Genomic DNA, 24,331 nt, shown 5'->3' with positions numbered 1-24,331 from the left:
ATCTGGTTTGGGGCTGAAATAAGACAGCTTGTAAGTAACTGGAGAGGGTGTTTACCCAGTGAATTAGTTCGGCTTTCATTGTGCAAGGGATTAGCGCCTAGCAGTGGATGAGGCTCCGTTTCAGGTTAAAGGGGCTCGCTGTTCGCTAGCTCCAGGCCAGGACTAATTATCATAGGACTGGGGCCATTAAAGGGCTTAACTACCAGTGCCCCCTTCCAGGACTGGATTAGCTGTTCGCCTGCAGCTCTTGGCCGATAACCATTCCCAGGTCCGTCAGCTCTCTTCCGTGATGTGAGCCGGAAAACGCGGCCGAGTCCCAGCGCAGAACTGCCGGGCACGTTCGCACCAGCCTGGGAAGCTCTGCGGCTATAAGGGGCAAGGAGTACATTCACCCTTGGGAAGGGCTAGAGACCGCCAGAGGTCTCTCTCATAAGGAAGGTTTCTGGGAAGATGACAGGAGAGCCTGGGCGAGGGAGGGCTGGGAATGAGGCTCCTGCCCTGCTTCTGGAAAGCCCAGGCGCTGTCAGGGTTCGCCCGAGCCCAGCGGGCTGAGCGAGCCGGGGCGGGCAGGGGCGGGGCTGGCCCTGCCACTGCGGACTCCTAGGACACCGGGAAAAAGGCACCCGAGCTTTCACTGGTACTATCTCCGCGCCACTCCTTCGGCGCTGACTTTTTCAGAGATGGAATCTGCACAATCGTGGGAGGAGTTTTCTTTTCCCCCTATGCAATGGGGCAAGTACGTTACCTTATCCCCTTAAATCTCGGCTCCTCGTGTATAAAATAAAAATAACAACGTAGTGCCTAGCAAAAGGGTTGTTGGGTGGGTTACAGCATTGGAAGCGCTGGTTCATTTCAGGGCTCTATATGCCAGACCTCTTGTGCTGATGAGCACCACACTGGGAAGCAAAAACCAATGAATATCAGGGCGGATCTCACCAAAGACACACACACACACACACACACACACACACACCACGAAGATAAACATGTGAGATGATAATGTGTTAGTTAACTTAGATGGGAATTCTTTCACAATGCATATTAAATCATTATGATGTATACTTTAAATTTTTTACAACATGGTTAGTTATACCTCAATAAAGCTGGAAAAAAAAACCCAGCAATAACAAGAAGTATGTAAAAGGAGAGACATCTATCCGAAAAAAGTAATAGAAATGGTGAATGCAATGTATATGAAGACCCCTCACAATTATGGTGTAGTCCCCAAGAGGTCAGAGGCCATAGGTTAAGAAGGGCTGTGTCCAACTCTCCACCCCACTGTCTTCACAGAGAGGTCAGTTTCTGTTTGCACACATCCAGAGATAGGTACTCTGACTACTACACAGCTCAAGCCATTTCAGGACTGTTCTGGTGAGAGAAAATTCTTTTTAAAAACAGTACATATATGAAGGTCACCAAAATAATAGTGATTATTTTTGTTTGACTAGATTTGGATTTCTTTTTCATATTTTTCATCTTCCTAAAAAAAGTTCTACATTTTACTATTAAAGTCTTTAATTAAAATTTTGGTAACTATAGAATGTATCATAATTAAATATTTTGTAACATATTAAACTAAGAACTGATTCTTGTTTTAACCCTTGTTTTACATCGACATGTCTAATATTGCCCACGATGACCCTTCAAGTATGTGAAGTCAGCAGCCAAGTAGGAGCCTCACAGAGAATGGGCTAGTGAAAAATAATGAAATCAGAAGTGACTGCAATCTTCCGATATACAATGCTGCTTCATTTTTCTTCTTTTTAAATCAAGGTATGCTATAGCACAATGCCTTTTTTGACATACATGTGTCCTTTGTGAATTTTTTTTTTTTTGAGAGAGTGAAAGAGAGACAGGAGGGAGAGAGAGGGTGAGAAGCATCAATTCACAATTCCTTTTCACTTTAGTTGTGCACTGATTGCTTCCGAGAGAGGGAGGAGAGAGAGAGAGAGGGGAAAAGCATCAACTCCTAGTTTATTTCACTCTAGTAGTACATGAGCTTCTACCATGTGCCTTGTTTGGAGCTGTGCAAATGTCCCCTTGCTCAAGCCAGTGATCTTAAGCTTTTCATGCCAGCAACCTTTGGGCTCAAGCTGGAGAGCTTTGAGGTTATGTGGACAATTCCCCCTGCTCAAGCCTGCAACCCTGGTGTTTCAAACTGGTGACCTCAGCATTCTGGGTCGAAGCTTTATCCACTGTGCCACCACTGGTCAGGCACTGCTTCATTTTTAAATGGGAGCATCTGGAAGGCACTTTATTAAGTAACAGCCAAATCTACCCAAGCCACTTGGTCATAATCATTTCAAAATATATTGGTTGAGGTTTTTGGTTTTTTTTTTTTTTGTTTTTTGTTTTGTTTTGTTTTTTTTAAATCAGTTTCAATAATTATTTAGGAACCAAATAAACACTGAGTCTTTCTGTTGTCTACTTATTATTTTTTATTTTTTAATAATGTTTGAACATTATTTGGATATTGAAGGAATTTCATGATATGTGGAAAATTTGGATTTAAGTTGTAGCAGAACTGAACCATGGCGATATGTTTAATTTGTGGTTTAAAGAAGACTTCTCAGACTCTGCATTTGGCATGGGGTTGGTTATAAATTAGTAGCCCTCTCCAGCTATTTGCTGAGTGATTTACTTTCTATCATAGAGTTTCCTAAGACATACTTTTTTGGATTCTGGTAAATGGGTCCAGGAAATAGAACAATTCAACTGAATTCCTTAAATATTAATTGAGTGCCTGCTAAGTGACACCCTGTGCCAAGGGCAGATAAGGCAAGGAATTTCCAGAAATCACAGTGAGCAAGAGACAGCTCTTATGAGTGATTTGAAGCACTTATAAATCAATAATCTTCATGACTTTACCAAACTCTGCTCAACTCTTACTATTGGGCTTTATGGAGAGTTAGGCTGATTGAATTCAATGTAAATAAAAAAGGCAAAGCAACTATTGGTATATTGGGAAAGAGGCTGAGTTCTGGAATTTGTTTTAACTGTGTATGTATCTTTTTAAAAAAATAATATAAGAATGGAATGTTTTCAGGCTATTATTTTTAAAAAACTAACTATAATAGGTCATGATAATGAAATCAAAGTTGGAATAGGAGTTAGGGTTCAATATTGAACATATTTTAATCACTTCAACAAATATTTGTTGAACAAATTTCACAAAGAATGGTGCTGGGTGCCATGAGAGACCCAAAGAAGAAGAAGGGGAGGGGAGGTTCTCTACATATAAGGAACTCACAGTTTGGGTGGGAATGGGGACAGAAATAACTTTAACAGAAAGCAAACCATGATAAATACTGAACTACTAGCAAAGTGCTATGGGACTCTGAAGAAATAAGAAATAAGGGAATCCGAGGTTTCTTAGAGGTGGAATGATTGAACAAAACTTAAAAATTTGTTCCTACAACCTTATAAACCTTAGCTAATATATTTTCTATGGCACAGTCATTTGTATCACAATTCCTCCCTTTCTAGAAGGTGTACACAGAGTAAAATGAATGACATCAGAATTTCTCACTGATTAATCACCTGACACAAAGTGTTATTTGACCTAGAAAAATTGTAAAGGAATAATTTCTGAAGCTATATTTGAGACAGATTCAAAATGTATGCCATTTTATTAAGAGCTAATTCAATTATAGGTTAGGTTATGGTAGGCAGATTGAGTCACAGGTTTAAGAAGAGAAATGGAAATTCCACCAAACCATTTGAGGACTGGAGAGGTAGAGAAACACTGTAGTGACGACTCAGCAGGAGTCATTCTCACCTGTCCCTAGAATATGCACAGAGGTGCCTGAGAACTCACACTTGGTGACTTATATTCTAACCTAGAAAATGCAGGCACCCCAGGTAATCTTAAACCTCCAGACCAGAGCATCTCCCATTTAATTCCACTGCCTATTTGAAGCTATTAGAATTTGGTGAACAAACTATTCTTGACTGTGATTCAAATATAGTGTTTTTTTATTTACTGGTTGCAGGAACTTGTATGTCACTTAGACCTTTTGAGGCTCTGTTTCTTTTTTAAAATGGTTACCTTGCAAAATATTTGTTGTGAGGATTGAGGGAGATATTTACATAAAGCATCTAGCACAGTGCCTTGTATATACTACACACTCAACACATGATAAGCTACTTGGACTATTATTATGTGTTGCTAACATTTATTCGGCCTTTGATATTTATTAAGTCTCTCCAAAGTGAAAGGCCCAATGTAAAAGACTGAAGTACTGATGATAACTGGCAAGCTGAATCTGTCTCCACCCATTCATTCAGACCCCTACGTGGTAGGGTAAGAAGTCATAAAGCTTAAATTAGTTACAAATGCAAGTGATAGTGGTTCAAATTTTGAATTGTGTGAGGATTAAATGAGGATTTGAATAGGATTGTGTGTTAAATAGGATTGTGTGAGGATTAAGTGAGGTAACATATGTAAAATTTTTATTATGGTGTCTGGCAAGAGTAAGTATCAAACAAATGTCAACTATTATCATCATGGGTACTTAACTTTACATTTGTTGTTAGTGAACATAGGTGATCTGCCCTCCTTTTTATGGCTTATTTTGTTTTTATTAAAAGGTGGCATTGACTTCTAGTTGTAGAAAAAAGTACATGTTACCATATTTTATTGATTCTAAGTGGCTCATTTTTTACATTTTAACATTGACATCTGAAAATGATGGTGCTCTCATTGCCTGAGCATGTACAAACCTTAGAGGATATTCTTGGTGATGGGACTGGACAACTGTAGCCCCTTAACATTTTAATCAGCAAATAGTTTAAAGACCATCTGAGGAAAGAAAATTAGTCTTTGTTGTCATTTGAAAACCTTCCTTTAACAGGTTATGGTCAGATCAAGAAAGCATCAGCATAAATAGTCATACAGTGGACAGCAGCAAGTTGGAATAAAAAGGAAGTAATAATGGCCTGACCAGGCGATGGCACAATGGATAGAGCATTGGCCTGGGATGCAGAGGACCCAGATTTGACACCTCGAGGTCGCTAGCTTAAGCACCAGCTCATCTGGCTCTAATATGGGCTCACCAGCTTGAATGCAGGATCGCTGGCTTTAGCATGGGATCATAAACATGACCCCATGGTCACTGGCCTGAACTCAAAGGTCACTAACTTGAAGCCCAAGGTTACTGACTTGAGCCTAAATTCACTGGCTTGAGCAAGGGGTCACTTGCACTGCTGGAGCCCCTAGGTCAAGGCACATATAAGAAAACAATCAACTAAGGTGCTACAACAAAGAATTGATGCTTCTCATCTCTCTCCCTTCCTGTCTGTCTGTCCCTATCTGTCCCTCTCTTTGTCTCTCTCTCACTTAGTAAAAGAAAGAAAGAATAAAGTGCTTTCCAAGAACTGTTGCATCACCTACTATCTTAATAAAAGAAAATAATGGTATGAGTAAAAACACAAATAACAATAATTGTAAGTCAATGGTTTAGAAGCATCACTCTAAGTGTAAGGCAGTTTTAAGACTACCTTAATCTTATTTTACTCATATTTTCCTTTTTATATATGTGTATTACTGATAGCTGATAAAATTCTCTATCTAAAAATATAAGTACCATATAAAAATAGCCTAAGCAATAGAATAACTTTGTGTTATAGTTTAATTTGCAACACTATTATTACTTTACCGGCCCATCCAAAAATAGCAGTGCACCTTATAATCAGTAGCAATTTAAATTTAATGAAAACCTTCCCATGAAAAACATCAAGAAATGATGGATAGAATATTCAGTGTGTGTGCAAATGAATTCGCAATTAAGAAAAAGAAACATCTAAATGCAAGAAACCAAGAATAAATTTGAAATGAGAGGGGTTAGCAGGTGAATTTATTTTGGGTTTGCCTTATCTCGAGAGAAGGGGGTGTTAATCTTATATGGACTTTGAAACTTCAGTTTGAGTCAGTTTGGGACTTGAGATGAGACTCTGCCTGCGGTATCAGGCAGAGAGTTAGCCTAAGAACCTCTGATAAATTCAGGATCCATGAAAGGCTGTATTTTAAGAAAATCAGGAAAATAATCCACCCCCTGGCACAGGAAGATGATACAGATTTTTCTCTCTTCTTGGGCTCGTGCAGGGAGTCAGAGACCTAAAAATTCTAACACATGGACTTAACCTTATGCACCTGTAAGATTTGAATTTGTATTGACAGCATTTTCTTAGAATCATGCTGAGGAACTGATATAAAAATTAGTCCTTCGGAACTCTTGAAAAAAATCAAATGCCAAACCACTCTGGAGGAAAGTTCCCATAGTGCGGGCCAATTAGATTTCTCACAGACAAAAAGAAGGACCATGTGGCAGATTGTATTGTTGTTTTCATGTCTTTGCAGTGTGACTTTACATTCCTTCCATTAGAAGTGGAACATGTTGCTTCACCTCTTTGATTTTGGACTTGGTCATATGCCTTGCTTTGACCAATGGATTATTAGTGGACTTGAATTAAGCAAAGGTTTACAATGTACTTGACCAGCTGGGCTTGCCCTGTTGCTCTTCTGCCATCACTATGAAGAGACCATCTCTTGGATAGCTGTTGCCATTTCAACTTCGGCCTCAAAATAAACAATGAGAGCAAAAATTAATAACACCAAAAACATATAAATAAAAGCAGGCAGAATCAATAAAACTGCAAGCAGGTCCTTTAAATAGTCTAAAAAAAGTCATAATATCAGTGAATTGGGAGAGTAGAGAAAGAGAGAGAGAGAGAGAAAGAGGGAGATAATAAATTACATTGGAAATGGAAATAACTATGAATACAAATCATAGCTACTGGAAATTCATAATGCTCTCTTATGGCTTTTAAAGTTATTAATACATTTTATACCAACAAATTGAAACTTAAAGAAAGTAGGTAATTCCTGAAAGTATGAGACTCATGGGCTACCCGCTGTGCTAAGAGGGCCGCTTACCAGCCCTTATATATGAAAAATATTTTTCATATATTCCAGAAAAATATGACAGCAAAACTGACTCAAAAAAATACTAGAAATCATTAAAAGACTGAATCTGTTAAAAAGAAATACACACACACACACCAAACCTAAATATAATTCTAAATATTAGCAAAACAAACCTACTGTTGTTTGTAAATATCATAAATATGAACAAATTGAAAAGAAATAGTTTAATATTAGAAAGTAATTTAATTCATTATAATAACAGAATAAAGGGGGAAACAATATATGATTATCTCAATAGATATAGAGAAAGTATTCAATGAAATTCAATAGTCATTTGAGAAATTTTGAAGATAAAAACTTTTTAGTAAGTAAGGAGTAGAAGAGTAACTTCTTAATCTATTAAAGCACATCTACTGTGGTAGAATGAAAAATGACCACTCAAAGATATCAGGTCCTAACTCCAGGGACCTATAAATGTTACGTTATTTGGAAAAAAAGGTGCAGATATGATTAAGTTAAAGGTTCTTACGATGGGGAAATTATCTTGGGTTCTCAAGATGAGCCTAAGTGCCATTACAATTCCCCTTACAGAAAGTCAGAGGGAGATCACACACATGCACACACATACACAGAGGAAAACAAGGTGAAAATGGAGGCAGAGATTGGACAGATGCAGATATAAGCCAAGGAATGCTTGCAGCCACCAGAAGCTGGTGGCTAAATTCTCCTCTAGATCTTTCAGAGGGATTGCGTCCCTGCTGACACCTTGATTTTAACACAGTGATACTGATTTTAGATTTCTCATCTTCAGAACTGTGGGAGAATAAGTTTCTGTTGTTTTAAGTCACCCAGTTTGAGGCAATTTATTACAGCAACCTCAGGAAACTAATATATCTACTTAAAAAAAAGTCTATGGTATGCAACATATTTAACGATAAAATGTTAGAATCATTCATTTAAGGAGCAAGACAAAGTCGCCCTGTTTTTCAATATTCTTTTGGAGGTTTTGACTAAGATACTTAGACAATAAAAGAAAGAAAAAGTATACAAGCACAAGAAAGAAGGAAATAATTTATTGTTCACAGGGGAAATGATTGTCTATGTAGAAAATCTAAGAGCATTTGCAAACTATTATCGATAGAACCAATAAGGAGGTCAGCATGCCTGGTTAATTTAAGAACACAAATATTGTTCCACACTGTCCATTTACACAAGCATTAAAACTATAAAGTACCCAAGCATAGATCTAATCAATACATATATACATAGGGAGAAAGTTATAAACCTTTATTAAAGTATGTAAAAGAAGACTTTAGTAAATAAAAGCAGTTACCATGTTCATGAATGAGGAGGCTTCATATTGTAAAGATGTTAATTCTCCCAAGTTATTCTACAATTAAGAACTACATAATTAGGCCTTGGCTGGTTGGCTCAGTGGTAGAGCATTGACTGGGGACGTGGAAGTCCTGGATCTGATTCCCGGTCAGGGCACACAGGAGAAACAACCATCTGCTTCTCCTCCCCTCCCCTTTCTCTCTCTCTCTTCCCCTCTCACAGTCATGGAGCATGTTGGCCCAGGCACTGAAGAGGGCTCAGTGGAGCCTCTGCCTCAGGTGCTAAAAATAGTTTGGTTGCGAGCATGGCCCCAGATGGTCAGAGCATCAGCCCCAGATGGGGGTCACCAGGTGGATTGTGATCAGGGTACATGAGGAGTCTATTTCCCCCTTCTCTCACTTCAATAAAAAATATTTTTAATTTTTTAAAAAAATTTAAAAAAACTACATAATTAAAGATATATAATGATATATGTTTTTAATTTATATACTTAAATTACATGATATAGCATACTCTATATATCTCTATCTTTCATTTATCTGTTAACAAAACTTAAATACTGTTGCTTATTAGCAAATACAAATCTATCACATTTTTTTTTATGGCTAAATGGCATTATATTATAGAGATCTGCCATACTTTATTTACCACTCATGTAACAATGGACATTTACATTATTTTCTGTTTTGTTTTTTACTTTTACTAGTAATGCTTAAATACACATTTTTGACACATACATACTTGCACAATGTGCAAGTACATCTGAAAATTAAATGTGGAATTGCTGGGTTAAAATTGCCAGACTGCTCTCTAAAAAGCTTGCGTTAATTAGCTATCTCACCAACAGGTGTGAAAATAGTGCTGAACTATTCTGTGTATTTTAAATTTTGATCTGATAGATAAAACATGATATCTTAGTTTCATCTACATGCATATTTTCATAATTATTAGTAAGGTTGCACACGTATTACAAATAAATTTCCTCCTGTTGTTTATTATCACTTTCATGATTTTATTTTCTTATGTTTAAATTTTTGATGCAAGGAATTCATTTTGATGTAATAAATAAAGTAGTCATCAGGTTTACTTTTTTCCAAATGGCTAATCAGTTGCCCCATCATTCACTGACTTATCCATCACTTTCCCGCCAAATGATAATGCCACATTTAACAAATTAAATGAACTTGGGTCTGTTTCTGAACTCTCTTTTCCAGTGGTCTGCTTACTTATGTGCCATTACTAGATTATTTTAATTGCTCTAAGTTTATCATATGTTTTAGTATTTGGTAGAGTGCTCCCTCATAATTTTTCTCTTCAAACTTGTTCTGGCTACCTTCAAATATTTATTTTTCATCTGAAATTTGGAATACTCTTGTCCCAAAAATTGTTTTGTGTTTTTATTGATGTTATAGATTAATTTAGAAATAATTAACATTTAATGTATTGAGTCCTTCTAAGCAAGAACATAGTCGATCTCATTTAGTCTAGTCTACTGTGTCTTTCAACAAAACTCAAAATTTTTCTTCATATAAGTATGTCATATTTCACAAAGTTTTTCTTTAGTATTTCCTATTTCTTGTTACTATTTTAAATAACATTTTTCCCATCAGTGTTAAGAGTTTGCTTATCTACTGAATAGCTATTTTTTGTGTTTAATATTTTAACTAGGCACTTTATTAAATCTCTATTTCCTTTAAAACATTTTCACTTGATTCTCTTGGATTTTCCAGGTTGAAAAGCATGTCATATGCTAAAAATAATTATTTTGCCTCTTTTTTTGTCACATTATTTCCTCCCCTTCCTCAGTTGCAAGAGCAATGCTAAATAATGTTGATGGGAGCATCCTTTTAATGTGTCCTGCCATAATGGAAATGCTTCTAGTGAAATTAACTATAACACTATACAGTATACACAAAATAAACTATACTGTTGTACATATAAAATTATAATAAATTTTCTATTATTATAATAGGACATTTCAGATAAGGAATGTAAGTTATGTTTTGTTTAAAAACTCCTTTGATCATCTTGAATTTTCTCCTTTTGTTTATTAATATAGATACTTCTATTAAAATGCTACCTAGTAGCACAATATTCTTGTGTTGTGGATCATTCTACTTTTATTGTACTGCTGAGTTGCATTTGCAAGTAGGCAAAAAAAATTATTTATTATTTTTTACATGATATTCTGGGTAAATTGATGTGTAGTTTTCTATTTTTATGTCATCTTGGTCAAATTCTTTTGTCAAAGTTATTCACATTTTACAGACAGAATTTGAAAGAGTTATTTCTCTTTTCATGGTTTAGAACAGTTTACATAGTATTGGAATTTAATTTGTCTTGATTATTTGATTGCTCTCACCTCTGAAACCATTTCAGTTAATACACTTCCTTTGAGGTAGATTTTGGCAACATATGTTTTCATAGAAAAGTCATTATTTAATTCAGGTGTCTAATTTATTTGCATAATGTCAAAGAAAGCTCATGCTATATGTTGTTGAGTTCCTTCATTATTTAAGATTACTTCCCCACCCATTTCCAATTTTGTGCTAGTTCCTATTTACTTGACTACAATACCCAGCTTCATCTATTTCAGAGCCTTTTTAAAAGATTGGCTTTTAGATATTTTAATTAGGGCAAAAGCTAAGCGGATATAACAAAAAGACCTCAAAGTACAGATAGAAGTTAAACCAGATAGCAATGTTGTTCTCTTTCATATAGCAGTGCAGCTGCTCCGGGGTGGTCAGAGCTGTTCCCCAAAACATCCAAGAAGGCAGGCTCGTCTCCAGAGGGCACTTTCTTCATCTGTATGGCCACAAGCAATTTCTGCCCATTTCCAGAATAGGAAAGAAAAAAAGGAGGAAACCCAAAGCAAGACATTTCTTTTAGGATCATAGTTGGAAAATCACTGATTTAAAATTTCTTTTCAGCTAACCGAGATCAGTCACCACAATGTCAACATCACCAGCTACACTTTCTGCAAACATAGTGTGGCCTTATCTCCTTGCTGGATCCTCCTGCCTCTCTGCCCGTGCCTGAGACAGGATCCGGAGAGGCCACCGCAGACTGCCTACACACCTGAGCTTGTTTTCGTAAGGAAGGAAATGGATTTGGGTTCTGTGGGATGGGCCACCTCTTTTAAAGAGCATTGAGCACTGAGATCTGCAAAAGCACGTGTTTATTTTTCCTTTACCCATGCCCAGTTTTTAAGACATTTGGCAGCCACTTTTTATGGCATTGCTTCAGAGTTGTGTCTTGTTCTAGCTTTCACCTAATTTGGAAAGTTTTTCTGTTTTGTTTTGTTGTTGTTGTTTCTATTGAATTTATTAGGGTGACAAGACAGACTCATACATAGACAACTATGGGGGAGCAGGAGAGGCTGGCAAGGGAGGTGGAAGAACAGAGCAAAACAGACAAGAAAACTCATGGGCACAGAGAGCAGTGTTTTTAGTTTTTTATTCCTCCTGTTATTTTTATTTCTCAGATGAGTGAGCCAGATATACCTTTCCTAACAGAAAACAAAGTCTTGAATATCTTGTTTCCAAGAACTATTTTAATTCCAAATTTTTTTATACTGAAATATTTCAATAATTTGGCTCTCCTAACATATCAGTTAGGGTAGGTTAGGGTATTACACTGTAACAAACACCCCCCATCTCATTGGCAGGGACACAGGTTTATGGAACATCCACCTCTTAACTACTGTTGTTCACCATGCCAGACAGAATAGCAGCAGCACACACTGATTCTTAAAGTTTCTGCTTACATCTCAATCAGCAAAGCAAATTCCATGGTCACCACTGACTTCAAGTAGCTAAGGAAGCAAAATCTTGTAATATTCCCAAAGGAAACAGCCCTAATGATTTTCATATTCAAATTTTCTCATGGCAGATCTTGGGTTCACAGCCTGGGTTCATGCAAGATCTGGCTTCATATATGTTTCCGTTCTGGAGTTTTTTCATCCCTTCACTATTTGCTTTTAGGTTTTTAAGAAGTCCCAAGATTTCCAGAATTCTATTCTGTGGTGCCTGCCACCCAAGCACACAGTGACATTCTTTTCTCAGATAAAATTTTTTAAGAACTAAATCTAAGTGGCCGTCATAAGGTAAGCAGGGAAACTCTTAGAAGCTTGAAATCAGTTCTACTGGGTCTTTTGAGTTTTGCGGCTCCTTGGACAAGTTGAAGAGCATGTCCTATGCGATTGTCTTGCTCTTGTTGGGATAGCTCTAGAAAACTTGAATTTACCTCAGAGTAATAGAATATTCTGAGTTCAGAATTCTTGAGAATGAATCCTTAGGGGGTGGCGGGTGGTCTGACTCGGGTGTTCTTGTATCTTAGGTATGTCATCTTATCTGAAGGAGACCATCTAAGGGTCAATTCCTCTACAAAGGACTTGTCATGTGCAGGGATACCTTGGGGATAAATTTGCCAGTCTAGAGCATAGGCAGAAGATGTTTCAGTGAGATAAAGTCAGTCCCAGATTCCTTATCCTCCACTATTCAAAATATATTTTTATCTTGTTTTATTTTCTATTCATATTTAGCTCTGTTACGTGTAGGCTCTTGTGTTGCAAATACTCAGCAAACTTAAATATATGATGCCTATAAATCCCATTTCATATTCTGCTCAAAACCCCTCATTCAAATGCTGACTTCCTTTTAAAGTCTAGGATAAGTCCACTGTAGAGGTTCTGTGTGGTTGACCTTATAAAGGGATGAAAATCAGGCCAATAAAACTGTCTCCATGTCTCTTAACTGCAGGCCAGTTCAGGAGCATAAATTAATCCTGACCTTGGGTGAAGCACTATTTCAGCTGAGACTAAAGGAGCTTCTTTTCAATGCATTTATGTATTTAAGCATTCTTGGCAATTTCAAAAAAATCAGTCCTTGGCACTATTGAAAAAAAGTAGCATGCCAACCTGAAAGCTTATTGGAGAATGTGCATCTTCACAATCCTGGAAACCCTTATGGCAGCAGCAAATGTGTTACTGTTTCTTTGATATATTCTGGCCTATGAGGGCTTGTGTGAAAGTAAAAGAATGCCACTCATCACCCCTGGGTCTTTCCCAGTCACTGTGAACAGGAATCATGGCGATCAGTTTGACCCATACAACTGTCAGAATAGTTCTGAGAGCCATGCAACCAGTTACGGAGAAACTCAGACTTATGTTATTAATGGAAAATAAACTCAGAGTTTGTATAAAAACTCAGCTTTGACAATATTAGCTGTTTAAATTGCAGTATGTTCTAATAGATAATCCAAAGAAAGCTTTAAATGGAGAAAAATGTTCAGTTTTAGGATTTCAAGAGACAGGATTGCAGTATATTAATAAGCATAGGCTCTGGAACCAGATTGCCTGGGTTCACATAGCAGCTGTGCTCTATAATCTTGGGCAATTTACTGAACACTTTAGGCCTCAGTTTTCTTATCTGTAACATGAGTGTAATAATTCTACCTATCTCATAAGATTGTTGTAAGAATTAATATATAAAAAAACACTTAATATAGTGCCTGACAGTGTTTAATACATGTTAGCCATTATTATTTTTGTTGTTATTGTTTTTATTACTATTCTTACTATTAGTTACCACAAGTAGGGCACAAAGCAGACTGAAGGCACGGTTTACAGTTTGCTTTCCTGCTGGGCACTCTCTACAATTTATCTTATTTAATTCTTTCATAATAATATGTCATAAATATACTTTATGTGCTCATTTATATTAGTTTGATTGTTTGTTTCAGTCACTTATTCAGTACATATTTATTGAGTGCCTGTTTTATTCCATGTTCTGAGAATCTGAGAATAAAGCAGTAAGAAAAACAAAGAAACAAACAAAGGCTGTGTCTTCATGAAACTTACATTCAAGGAGAGGAACACAGAGACTAACTGGAAATTAAATAGGCAAAATGTTAGAGTGTGCAGATCATAGTAAGTGCAACGAAGCATCATTAAGAAGGAGAGGTGAATGGGGAGAGGTAAGGGTGAGGGTGTTGCAATTTCAAGTCAACTGGTGAGTGAGGAAAATGAGGTTTGAGCAGAGACCTGAAGGATGGGAGGGCACGGGGCACAAATCTATCAGTGGTACCAGCATCCCAGGGAGACAGAATGCAGAAATCCAAAGTGACAGTGACCTGGAGTATTTGAGAAAAACATCAAAGGCATGACATGAATGCAGTAATGTGTACATGATGGAGGTCTAGGAGTTGTGATGGATTTTGTCAAGTCTCTGTCTTGAGTGGCTAGAAAATCATTGCTTTTTTTTTTTAAGACTACATTTGTTTCAATAAAGATTTAAATATATTGTGCTAAAAGATTTATTTAGCAGTTATAAAACTGTCATTTCATATATTTTATCTGGTATGTGTGTGTGTGTGTGTGTGTGTGTGTGTGTGTGTGTGTGTGTGTGTAGAAGGTCTACTTTAGGCTCAGAGTTCAGGGAAGGCTTCTTTGGGAAGAGATATTTGAGCTGACACCTGAGTGACATAAAGGGACATGTTAAGGACTCAGGAGAGAGCATCAGTCCAGCCTGTGGAAGTCCTGGTTTTGATTCCTGGCCAGGGCACACAGGAGAAGCACCCATCTGCTTCTCCATCCTTCCCTCTCTCCTTTCTCTCTCTCTCTCTCTCTCTCTCTCTCTCTCTCTCTCTCTCTCTCTCTCTCTTCCCTTCCTGCAGTAAAGGCTCCATTGAAGCAAAGTTGGCCCAGGCGCTGAGGATAGCTCCATGGCCTCCACCTCAGGTGCTAAATGGCTTCAATTGCAAAGGAGCAACACCCCAGATGGGCAGAGCATCGCCCCCTTGTGGGCTTGCCAGTGGATCCTAGTCCAGCGCATGCAGGAGTCTGTCTCTCTGCCTCTCCACTTGTCACTTCAAAAAATTAAAAAACAAAAAAAAAGAACACAGGACAGCCTTCCAGACAGAAGAAGCAGTTAGTACAAAGCGTCTCAAGTGAAACCTACTCATCATATTCAAGAAACAGGAGGAAGACCAATGGGATTGAAGCAAGTCAGGGAGAGGTTGGTGGTGTTGTGATCACAAAGGGCCTTGAGGCCCATGCAAGGAAGACTGGATGGCCCTATGGTCCTCTCTTCCAAGATTCTACTGCATTCAATTTTCATTATAATTTCATTGCAAAATGTTTGAGGTCAGTGGTCATTGCTTTTGTTTTTTCTAGATTCCAGATGAGTTTATATTGGATACTTGGGTTAGTGTTTGTGAATTAATTTATTTGCTCACCATGTGAATTATAACTAAAACATGCTGAGTTTACTCTCCTTTAAAACTACTCCATGCTCTTTCTTAAATCACACTCACTATTCCTCCCCATCACAGTAAGAGACCCTTTCACTTTAAGGATTTAATGTTCCCTGTATCACTGCTACTCTTGAATTCTGGAAGTTTTGCTTTCTGCTGTTTGACAGGCAGTATAATTTTTAGAAAGGAAAGTTGAGACTTGTTGGGAAAGATCCCCTTGAATAACCAAATCCTAAAAAAATATATATATCACCCCTCTCATTGACATTTATCAGACAGACATTGGATACATGCTGTGTACCAGTCCCTGTGCTAAGCCTTGGTGGCATTACATTCATTGCTATAAGCACAGCCTCCATGGTTAGACTGTCAGGGTGCAGATTCTGGCTCTGCCAAGTCTAAGCTGCAGGATTTGGGATAAGTTAGCTAACCGGCCTTATCTTATACTTCCTCTCCTGTAAAATGGGGTTGATGATAAAACCTGCTTTATAAGTAGTGGTAAGAATAAAAAGAGATGACATATATAAAGCACTTGAATAATGCCTGACACAATTTTGCATAATCACTCAAAAATTTGCCTGGGGTATAAGGATTTGCAATATTTGTGTTAAACTCATGAATCCTAGAAAATGGCAGCAGTCCTCCAAAAGGCCAGAGTCTGTCCATGTTGGATGTGCACTGGGACCTAGGGGTAAGGGGTGGGTGGGCTTTACAAAACGTCAGCATGAGCTAGAGCTGCATAGAAACAACTCTGCATGGTGAAACATCTTGAAGCAGCGTTGATGTCAGTCCTTATTGCTTGCCCATCTTTTCATTTAACAGTTGATTAAAATCATGGCAGGAAAGAACTGGAGGTTAGGGTGTGTCACTCTTTACTTCTCTATCATTACATTGTACTAGCACCCTGGAACTAGGGCAATAGAAAGACAATTTTTATAAGACCAGTAAATAACCTTCAAGCAGATAGAGATTAATTACATAATGAATGGTGTATTGCTAATTATTTTCCATCTCTACAAGGAACAGACATGGAAGTAGGTTTGACATTCCTACCAAATACAGGAGAGAGAGAAGTTAGCGACTGGAAGGAACTTCCTGACAAGGGGGCTATTAAAGGCTGTAATGTGTTATTGAGGGTAGTGGAGAATTCTCTTACTAGAAAAAGTTGTAGGATAGGAGGGCTAGTTGCTTATCTGGAATGGTTGAGTCAGTCCTGTTTGGTGGCAGTGAATGAAGGTTTCCCAGAAGCCTGTGGATGCAGTGAGATAGATAGTGGTGCTGAGCAGATGTGTCCTGAGTTCTTATTCTGTGCCAGAAGTGCTAGGTACTATGGATACAAAGCTGAACCAGAAATGGTCTTCCCTGAGTGCACTCAGCGTGTAGAGCCAAGTGTCCCAGGAAATCAAAGGGTAATGGGGTGTAGTGAAGTTGAAGACCATGGAGAACTGCAGGTGACCAACCATTGTTTCCCATAGTAGACCTTGGACACCTAGTAGATGTGCCCCAAGACTGAGAGCCTGAGCAGGACCTGCCCATTCAGCATGCCCAAGTGAATGAGACAAATCTTCATGGTTCCTGTTAAATATGTGGCCATAAGGGTGACCCTTCAGCTGGTCAATCTCGTCTCTGGTCAGTGGGCCTGTGGACGTAACATCACAATCAAAGCCTTATCCAGGTAACTCTCACCTCATTCTTATATCTCACTGGTAGGAGAGCTTAAGATCTAAGATTCCCCACTCCCACCCTCTCATCCCTTTCCAATTCACTGAAAAGAAGTTGTCATGGACAATCTACTTGGCCTAAGAATGAACAATCTTGATGACACCAGCCTCTCATCTTTCTGGGGCAATATAGTCCTTGTTATAAGGATAGGTTTTAGGAAACAGAAAGGACTGTCACTTTCTGAGTGACTGGGCCTACTTAATTAATTCCCCCAAAGATCAATTTATGCATCTGCAAGGAAATGAGAGAGGATATGATGGCACTTACTCAGAACCCAGAAAATAAGAAGAACTCAATAAATTGCAATGATGTTTATATTAGAGTAGTAGTAGTATTCTATTGACTAAGGCCATAGGACCCTTCCTTCTATTTGATTTGGCTATGGTGTCTGCTGATTCAGTCTTGGTGTGGGAGGAGTGTGACTAATTGCCCTTAATTTGCCATGGGATTCAAGATTCATATTCTCTAAAACAAAACAAAACAAAACAAAAAAACCAGGAAGGATTTGTAGGCAGCCTTCAGTGGTCCCTGAGATGCATGGTCCCTAGGAGAATGACCCCACAGAATGGAAGAGAAACAAATTGTGGAGCCCCAAGGATGCCAATATTTTATGGTCAAGTTTGGTAATGGAAATGTTTTCTTCTGTTGATGTGTGTATTGCTAAAACATTTGGTACCTATCAGTTTTTTAAATCTGTACTACAAATTCTGTAATTATTAGAAATACTTCGCACCAATAACCTTCTATGTCTCTGCGTGTATATTGATACACACATCCCCTTTGACTATTTGGGGATGCCTTCCTAAAGATGCTTCTGGAAAATGGAACAGTGTTTAAAATGTAATATTTGGAATCCCAAAGCACAGTTATTATCTGTTCTTAGTATTCTCTGAGCCATGCAATGCCTAGCTGCAACTCTTCCACTGCCCCCACTGTACACAGCACTTATCAGACAGAGAGCCTGTCAGACGTCCCCCTGGGAATAGCCTATTTGATTCCAGAAATTCTTTGAAACCACTTTCAACCGCTGAGATGTTTTCCACTTTCCCTCTGGAGGTTCAACCACAGACTCCTCCCCTTCCTCTTCCTCCTGGTGGGACCCTCTCATCTCTCTCTCTCTCCCACAACCCTTTCGATCCTGCCTCCACACAAAGGCTGGCTTGTTTTCCTGGTCAGCACCATTTCCTTCTGTTTTCCCCTCCAGTTCTTGTCCTCAGTACCCGCTTATTAGTAGTTCAGGTAGAGCATGGGAAATCGGGTGTATTTTATCCGTGTGTGTGTGTGTGTGTGTGTGTGTGTGTGTGTGTGTGTGTGTTTGTGCACGCACATGCACCGAGGGTGTGGAAGAGAGATGAGGGTGTGATAAATGGGGACATAGCAACCTTAGTGTCACATGCTCAGCCACTGATGGGGTGACACAGGCTGTTTTGTTCTTCTCAGCTGCTCCTCCCAGTAACATGTGGAACAAATGTTTCTTTTGGACCATGATGAGGTAGTGTGGATAGGTCTGTAGCATCATTGCATTTGGACTCTCAGCTGGTTTTATTTCCTATTGAACCTTTAATGGAAACGCATACACAGCAAGTCAAGGCCTGTCCCTTTTTCCTTTTTTCTTTTCTTTTTTTTTTTTTTTTTATTTCTTCCAGGAGTGCTGATGATAAGAAAAGCGATGTCTAAATCTTCTTAATGGTGTTTATGCAAGCAGTTTTGCTTAGCTGCAGACTGCTCGGTCCCCTCCCCATTCTTACTCCCCTCCCATCACCCTGCTAATATTGCTGCTTCATTCCTTTCCCTGTTGGCTATTACTATGGACTACAGCAAATCTAAAACTAAATAATCCCCTTAGTGTCAAGTTTTCGGGGCTGAGCAAATAAATCTAACGAAATGCATTATCTAGGCAGAGGAGGCTGTTGTAAGGGGGAAAAGATGAAAGCTATTTTATTTTAAGGCAGAGAATAAACTGTCGGATCATTTGAGGCTCAATTGTAATTTTAAGTATTGTTATTTTATTTTACTTAACTACTGTACAAGGCCTTTTTTCTGTTGTAATTAAAAGCCCTGCAAAGCTTCTAAAGGCCAGAATTAAAGAGAGAAAGAGGGAATAAGGGTCTGGTGAGGGAGTTATGCAAATTCCTTCCAGTCCCGATAGTTCTAATATTCTGAACAGACAGGGATTCTGGGAATAAACAATGTCTTCTATTCTTCTCTTTGCACTGTTTCACATCTAGGATGGGAACAGGGGAAAGAGTACAGGGATTGGCAGAACAGAGAAATGGAAAGTTTAATTTATTTACAAGAGGAAATCCCAGGCTCTCTATGGTCTGCAGGAAAGCAGTTTTCCATGCAGAAAGCAAGGAGTAGTGTCCAGTTGCAATCTAACCACGTCCAGGGCAGCTTCGGGGTCTAGTAGGGCCATGAGTGAGCCTCTGAGCGAGCTGGGCTGAGGCCCTGCATACCAGGTTGCTCCTGGTTCCTTCTTCCATTGGCTCTTACTAGCTTGGTTTGTTCTTAAACATTCCCCAGAGAGGCCCAGTTCAGTGAGGCCTGGTCTTGGAGCATCATGATTCTAGAACCACAGTTGTACCTAAGATGTATAAAAATGGCCACCAAACAGATGAAGCAACTGAGTCCTTGCAACAAGAACCTTCTAAAGAAAGTAGTCTCAGACCTGTTATGTTAACTTTTGACGACTTACATTTTTTAACAGGTTTTCAAGTGGTGCGGATGTTACTATTTAGGGACCACACTTTGAGAACCACTGGTTTAATGTGGTTAGCAGGCAGGTGTGGGGCTGGGGATTTCTCCTTGTGGCCTTTCACTGCTTATAGGAGAGGGGAATCTCTCTACTAATCTCTTCAGACTTCTCTTAATGGTTCTTTATCCAGAACTGGTTTACATGCCTCCCTCAAAACTAATCATGATATTAACCAACCACAATTCATTTCCTGAAACTGGACAAATGCCAGTCTAACCAAAGATAAGTTTCTGTCACAGAATCAGTACATAGGATTTCTATCTCTAGCACTTGGTCACATGTATCATCTCTCTTCCACTTCACAACCTATGAGGTAAGAAGAATCAGGAATAATTGAATTGAGAGCCCTTTTCAGTGTCAATTGTGATCCCCTAAGATGTAGCAAAATATTCTTTCCCAATGTCATTGTTCCATGAAGTCAGCAGCCTTTCTGTACTACCTGGCATACAAGGGGGAAGTCAGATCTGGACCATTAGAACAATTCAATCACCCTTTCCTTAATATTTTGTCTAATAGGACCTGATTTAAGGATGGAGCTCCTTAACTAAGCTTTATTAATCTCTAGAAAGTTTCCTGTGGACTCATGGGCACAATTAAGTATTTGATTTCTACAAATATTAAAATTGGAATTAGTGCAGTCTAAGAACCTCAGCTTCCAAATTAAGAGAGTAACCTGGAATTATTAATGATAGATGATCTCATTCTGATATTTTTGTCTTTCTTCAACAGATTCTATGCGCTTCTCTAACATTTTATTAATATTTTTCATATCCTACCTCAGTTGCATTATATTATGGCTAGTATGGTCAGGTCATTTCCTTGAGGCCACACAATAGAGCAAGAGTTATGAAGTTTTAGAATGGCCACCTAAAGAATATTTCATAGGAAATAAACTGTGTGTGTTATTACCCTAAACATCTGATGATCACTTACTTCTCTAGGCAATAACCACTCTATAAATTAAGAATTAATATTATAGTAGTTATAACTTGTATACTGTGATTCCCAATATGTACTGAACTCCAAAATATTAACCCCAAAACAGTATAAAATCCTAGAATAGCTGACCCTGCTAAATTATCCTGGTTGCCCTTCTTGTCTCATTCTTTTGGCCTTCTTGAACTTGAAGACAAACAATATCCATTATCTCTAGTAAACTGGATTTGGGAAGATAAATTTTATTTTATTTATTTTATTTTATTTTTTATTTTTTTAAATTTTTCTGAAGCTGGAAACGAGGAGGCAATCAGACAGACTCCCACATGCTCCTGACCGGGATCCACCCAGCACTCCCACCAGGGGGTGATGCTCTGCCTATCCGGGGCATCGCTCTGTTGTGACCAGAGCCACTCTAGCGCCTAGGGCAGAGGCCAAGAAGCCATCCCCAGCGCCCAGGCCATCTTTTTGCTCCAATGGAGCCTTGGCTGCAGGAGGGGAAGAGAGAGACAGAGAGGAAGGTGTGGGGGTGGAGAAGCAGATGGGCGCTTCTCCTGTGTGCCCTGGCCGGGAATCGAACCCGGGACTCCTGCACGCCAGGCCGACGCTCTACCACTGAGCCAACCGGCCAGGGCTGGGAAGATCCGGGAAGATGAATTTTAAAATGTCAAAGATTATGCCAAGGCCCTGGCTGGTTGGCTCAGTGGAAGAGGGTCAACCCAGTGTGTGAAAGTCCTGGTTTGATTCCTGGTCAGCACACAGGAGAAGTGACCACTGGCTTCTCCCCCATCCTCTCCTCCTTCTTTCTTTCTCTCTCTCTCTGTTCTCTCCTGCAGCCATGGCTCAATTGATTTGAGCATGTTGGCCTCAGGTGCTGATGATGGCTCCATGGAGCCTCTACCTCAGGTGCTAAAAATAGCTTGGTTGCAAGCATTGGCACAGATGAGCAGAGCATCAGTGCCAGATGGAGGTCACTGGGTGGATCCCAGTCAGGGTGCATGCAGGAGTCTGTCTGTTCCCCCTCCTCTCACTTAAATTTATTTTTTTTTAATTTTTTAAAATTATTTATTTATTTATTTAATAAGTGAGAGGCGAGGAGGCAGAGAGACAGACTCTCGCATGTATCCTGACCAGGATTCACCTGTCAAGCCCTCTATGGTGCAATGTTCTGCCTATCTGGGGCTGCTGCTCTGTTGCTCAGCAACTGAGCTATTTTAGTACCTGAAGCAAGGCCATGGAGCCATCCTCAGTGCCCAGGGCCAACTTCCTCAAACCATTCGAGCCATGGCTGTGGGAGGAGAAGAGAGAGAGAGAAAGGAAGAGGGATGGGTGGAGAAGTAGATGGTGGCGTCTCCTGTGTGCCCTGACTGGGAATCAAACCTGGGACTTCTACACGCCAGGCCAATGCTCTAATGCTGAGCCAATGAGCCAGGGCTCACTTAAATTAGAAAAAACAAAAACAACCACAAGAAAAGATTATGCCATGATTTTCCTCAAAGACAAAGAGATTAAAGAGATAGGCAGTAAGGAAGGTAACCATTCATTTTGAAAAATAGTTCTGGCTCTTCTGTTTTATAATGAAACAGGCATAAATTAACCTTAACACCTCTGAAAAAGGGAAAGATTATACAGTCACTCAGATGAAGGTTTAGATAACTTGGGAAGATGCTTTCACTACTAATAATGTACCTTTTTAAAAAGAAGAATCTGATTAATTCCTTTAAAACTCTTTTTAGTTTAGAACAAGATGTCACAGTGATTAACTTAAAGGCATAAGCAAGACTAAGATTGCATCCTAAGAAAATTCACTTTTTTTTTTCCACTTGAATTTCTAAATATATAGTTGAAGGCTGGTTGATGTTCACTATCTGTCCTCACAATAAAGTAGCCTGTTAAGTCAAAACACAGAGAGGAAATGTGAATTGACTCCTAGGAGCAATTATTCTAATACAAAGAAACTTCCCTCCAAAGGTAGAAAGTTGTATCTGCTGAGGAAAACCTACTTCAAGGCCCTGGCCGGTTGGCTCAGTGGTAGAGTGTCGGCCTGGCGTGCGGGGGACCCGGGTTTGATTCCCGGCCAGGGCACATAGGAGAAGCACCCATTTGCTTCTCCACCCCCAACCCCTCCTTCCTCTCTGTCTCTCTCTTCCCCTCCCGCAGCCGAGGCTCCATTGGAGCAAAGATGGCCCAGGCGCTGGGGATGGCTCCCTGGCCTCTGCCCCAGGCGCTAGAGTGGTTCTGGTTGAGGCAGAGTGACGCCCCGGAGGGGCAGAGCATCACCCCCTGGTGGGCAGAGCATCGCCCCTGGTGGGCGCGCCGGGTAGATCCCGGTCGGGCTCATGCGGGAGTCTGTCTGACTGTCTCTCCCCATTTCCAGCTTCAGAAAAATACAAAAAAACAACAACAACAACAAAAAAACCTACTTCAATACTCCAAATCTCTAAACTCATTTTTTTTTTCAGTGAAAACTGATATCTTTCTAATGTTACTTCAGCACAAAGATCTAAACTTGAAATTAGGGTAAAACAGAAGCCTAGTCAGAGCCTTGGCTGAGGCCTAAACCGGGTTGTCAAATACAGAGTGACATGCTAACAATGTACATCTAAAGGCTGCCCACTGCAGACATTGCTAATTAATCAAAGAGCTCACAGTTCTTCTCAACACAAGGCTCTAGTCATGTAGGTGCTGTTCAATTTGGTAGCCACTAGCTACATGTAGCAATTGAGCCCTTGAAATGTGGCTAGTCTGAACTGAGATGTGCTTAAATGTAAAACAAACAACAGATTTTCAAGATTTAGTTAAAAATATAAAATATTTCATTAATACTTTAACATCATTGAAGATTTTAAATATATTGAATTAAATATATAAAGTAGTCCCCCCTTATCCATGGTTTTACTCCCCATAGTTTCAGTTACTTGCAGTCCATCATGGTCCAAAATCTTAAAATATTCCAGAAGTAAACAATCCACAGGTTGTAACCTGCAAATTGTTCTGAGTAACATAAGGAAATCTGGTGCTCTCTCTCTCCTACCTGTCTAAGATGTAATCATCTCTCTGTCCAGCATATCAATGTTACAAACCATACCCATTCATTAATCATTTAATAGCCAGTTCAGATATCAGATCAATTGTTGTGGTAGTATGGTAAATAGTATGGTAAATATAGTCAAGTAACCCTTATTTTACTTAATAATGCCACATTCACATACTTTTGCTACAGTATTTTGTTATAATTGCCCTATTTTATAATTAGTTATTGCTTCTAGACGCTTACTATGCTTAATTTGTAAAGTAAAACTTGAATCATAGGTATGTATATACAGGGAAAAACATATAGGGCTTAACACTACCCACTGTTTCAGGCATCCACTGGGGGTTTTGGAATGTTTCCCTGTAGACGG

This window comes from Saccopteryx bilineata, chromosome 10 (genome assembly GCF_036850765.1).
Source record: "Saccopteryx bilineata isolate mSacBil1 chromosome 10, mSacBil1_pri_phased_curated, whole genome shotgun sequence".
Taxonomy (NCBI): domain Eukaryota; kingdom Metazoa; phylum Chordata; class Mammalia; order Chiroptera; family Emballonuridae; genus Saccopteryx; species Saccopteryx bilineata.
This window is presented reverse-complemented; position numbering follows the sequence as displayed.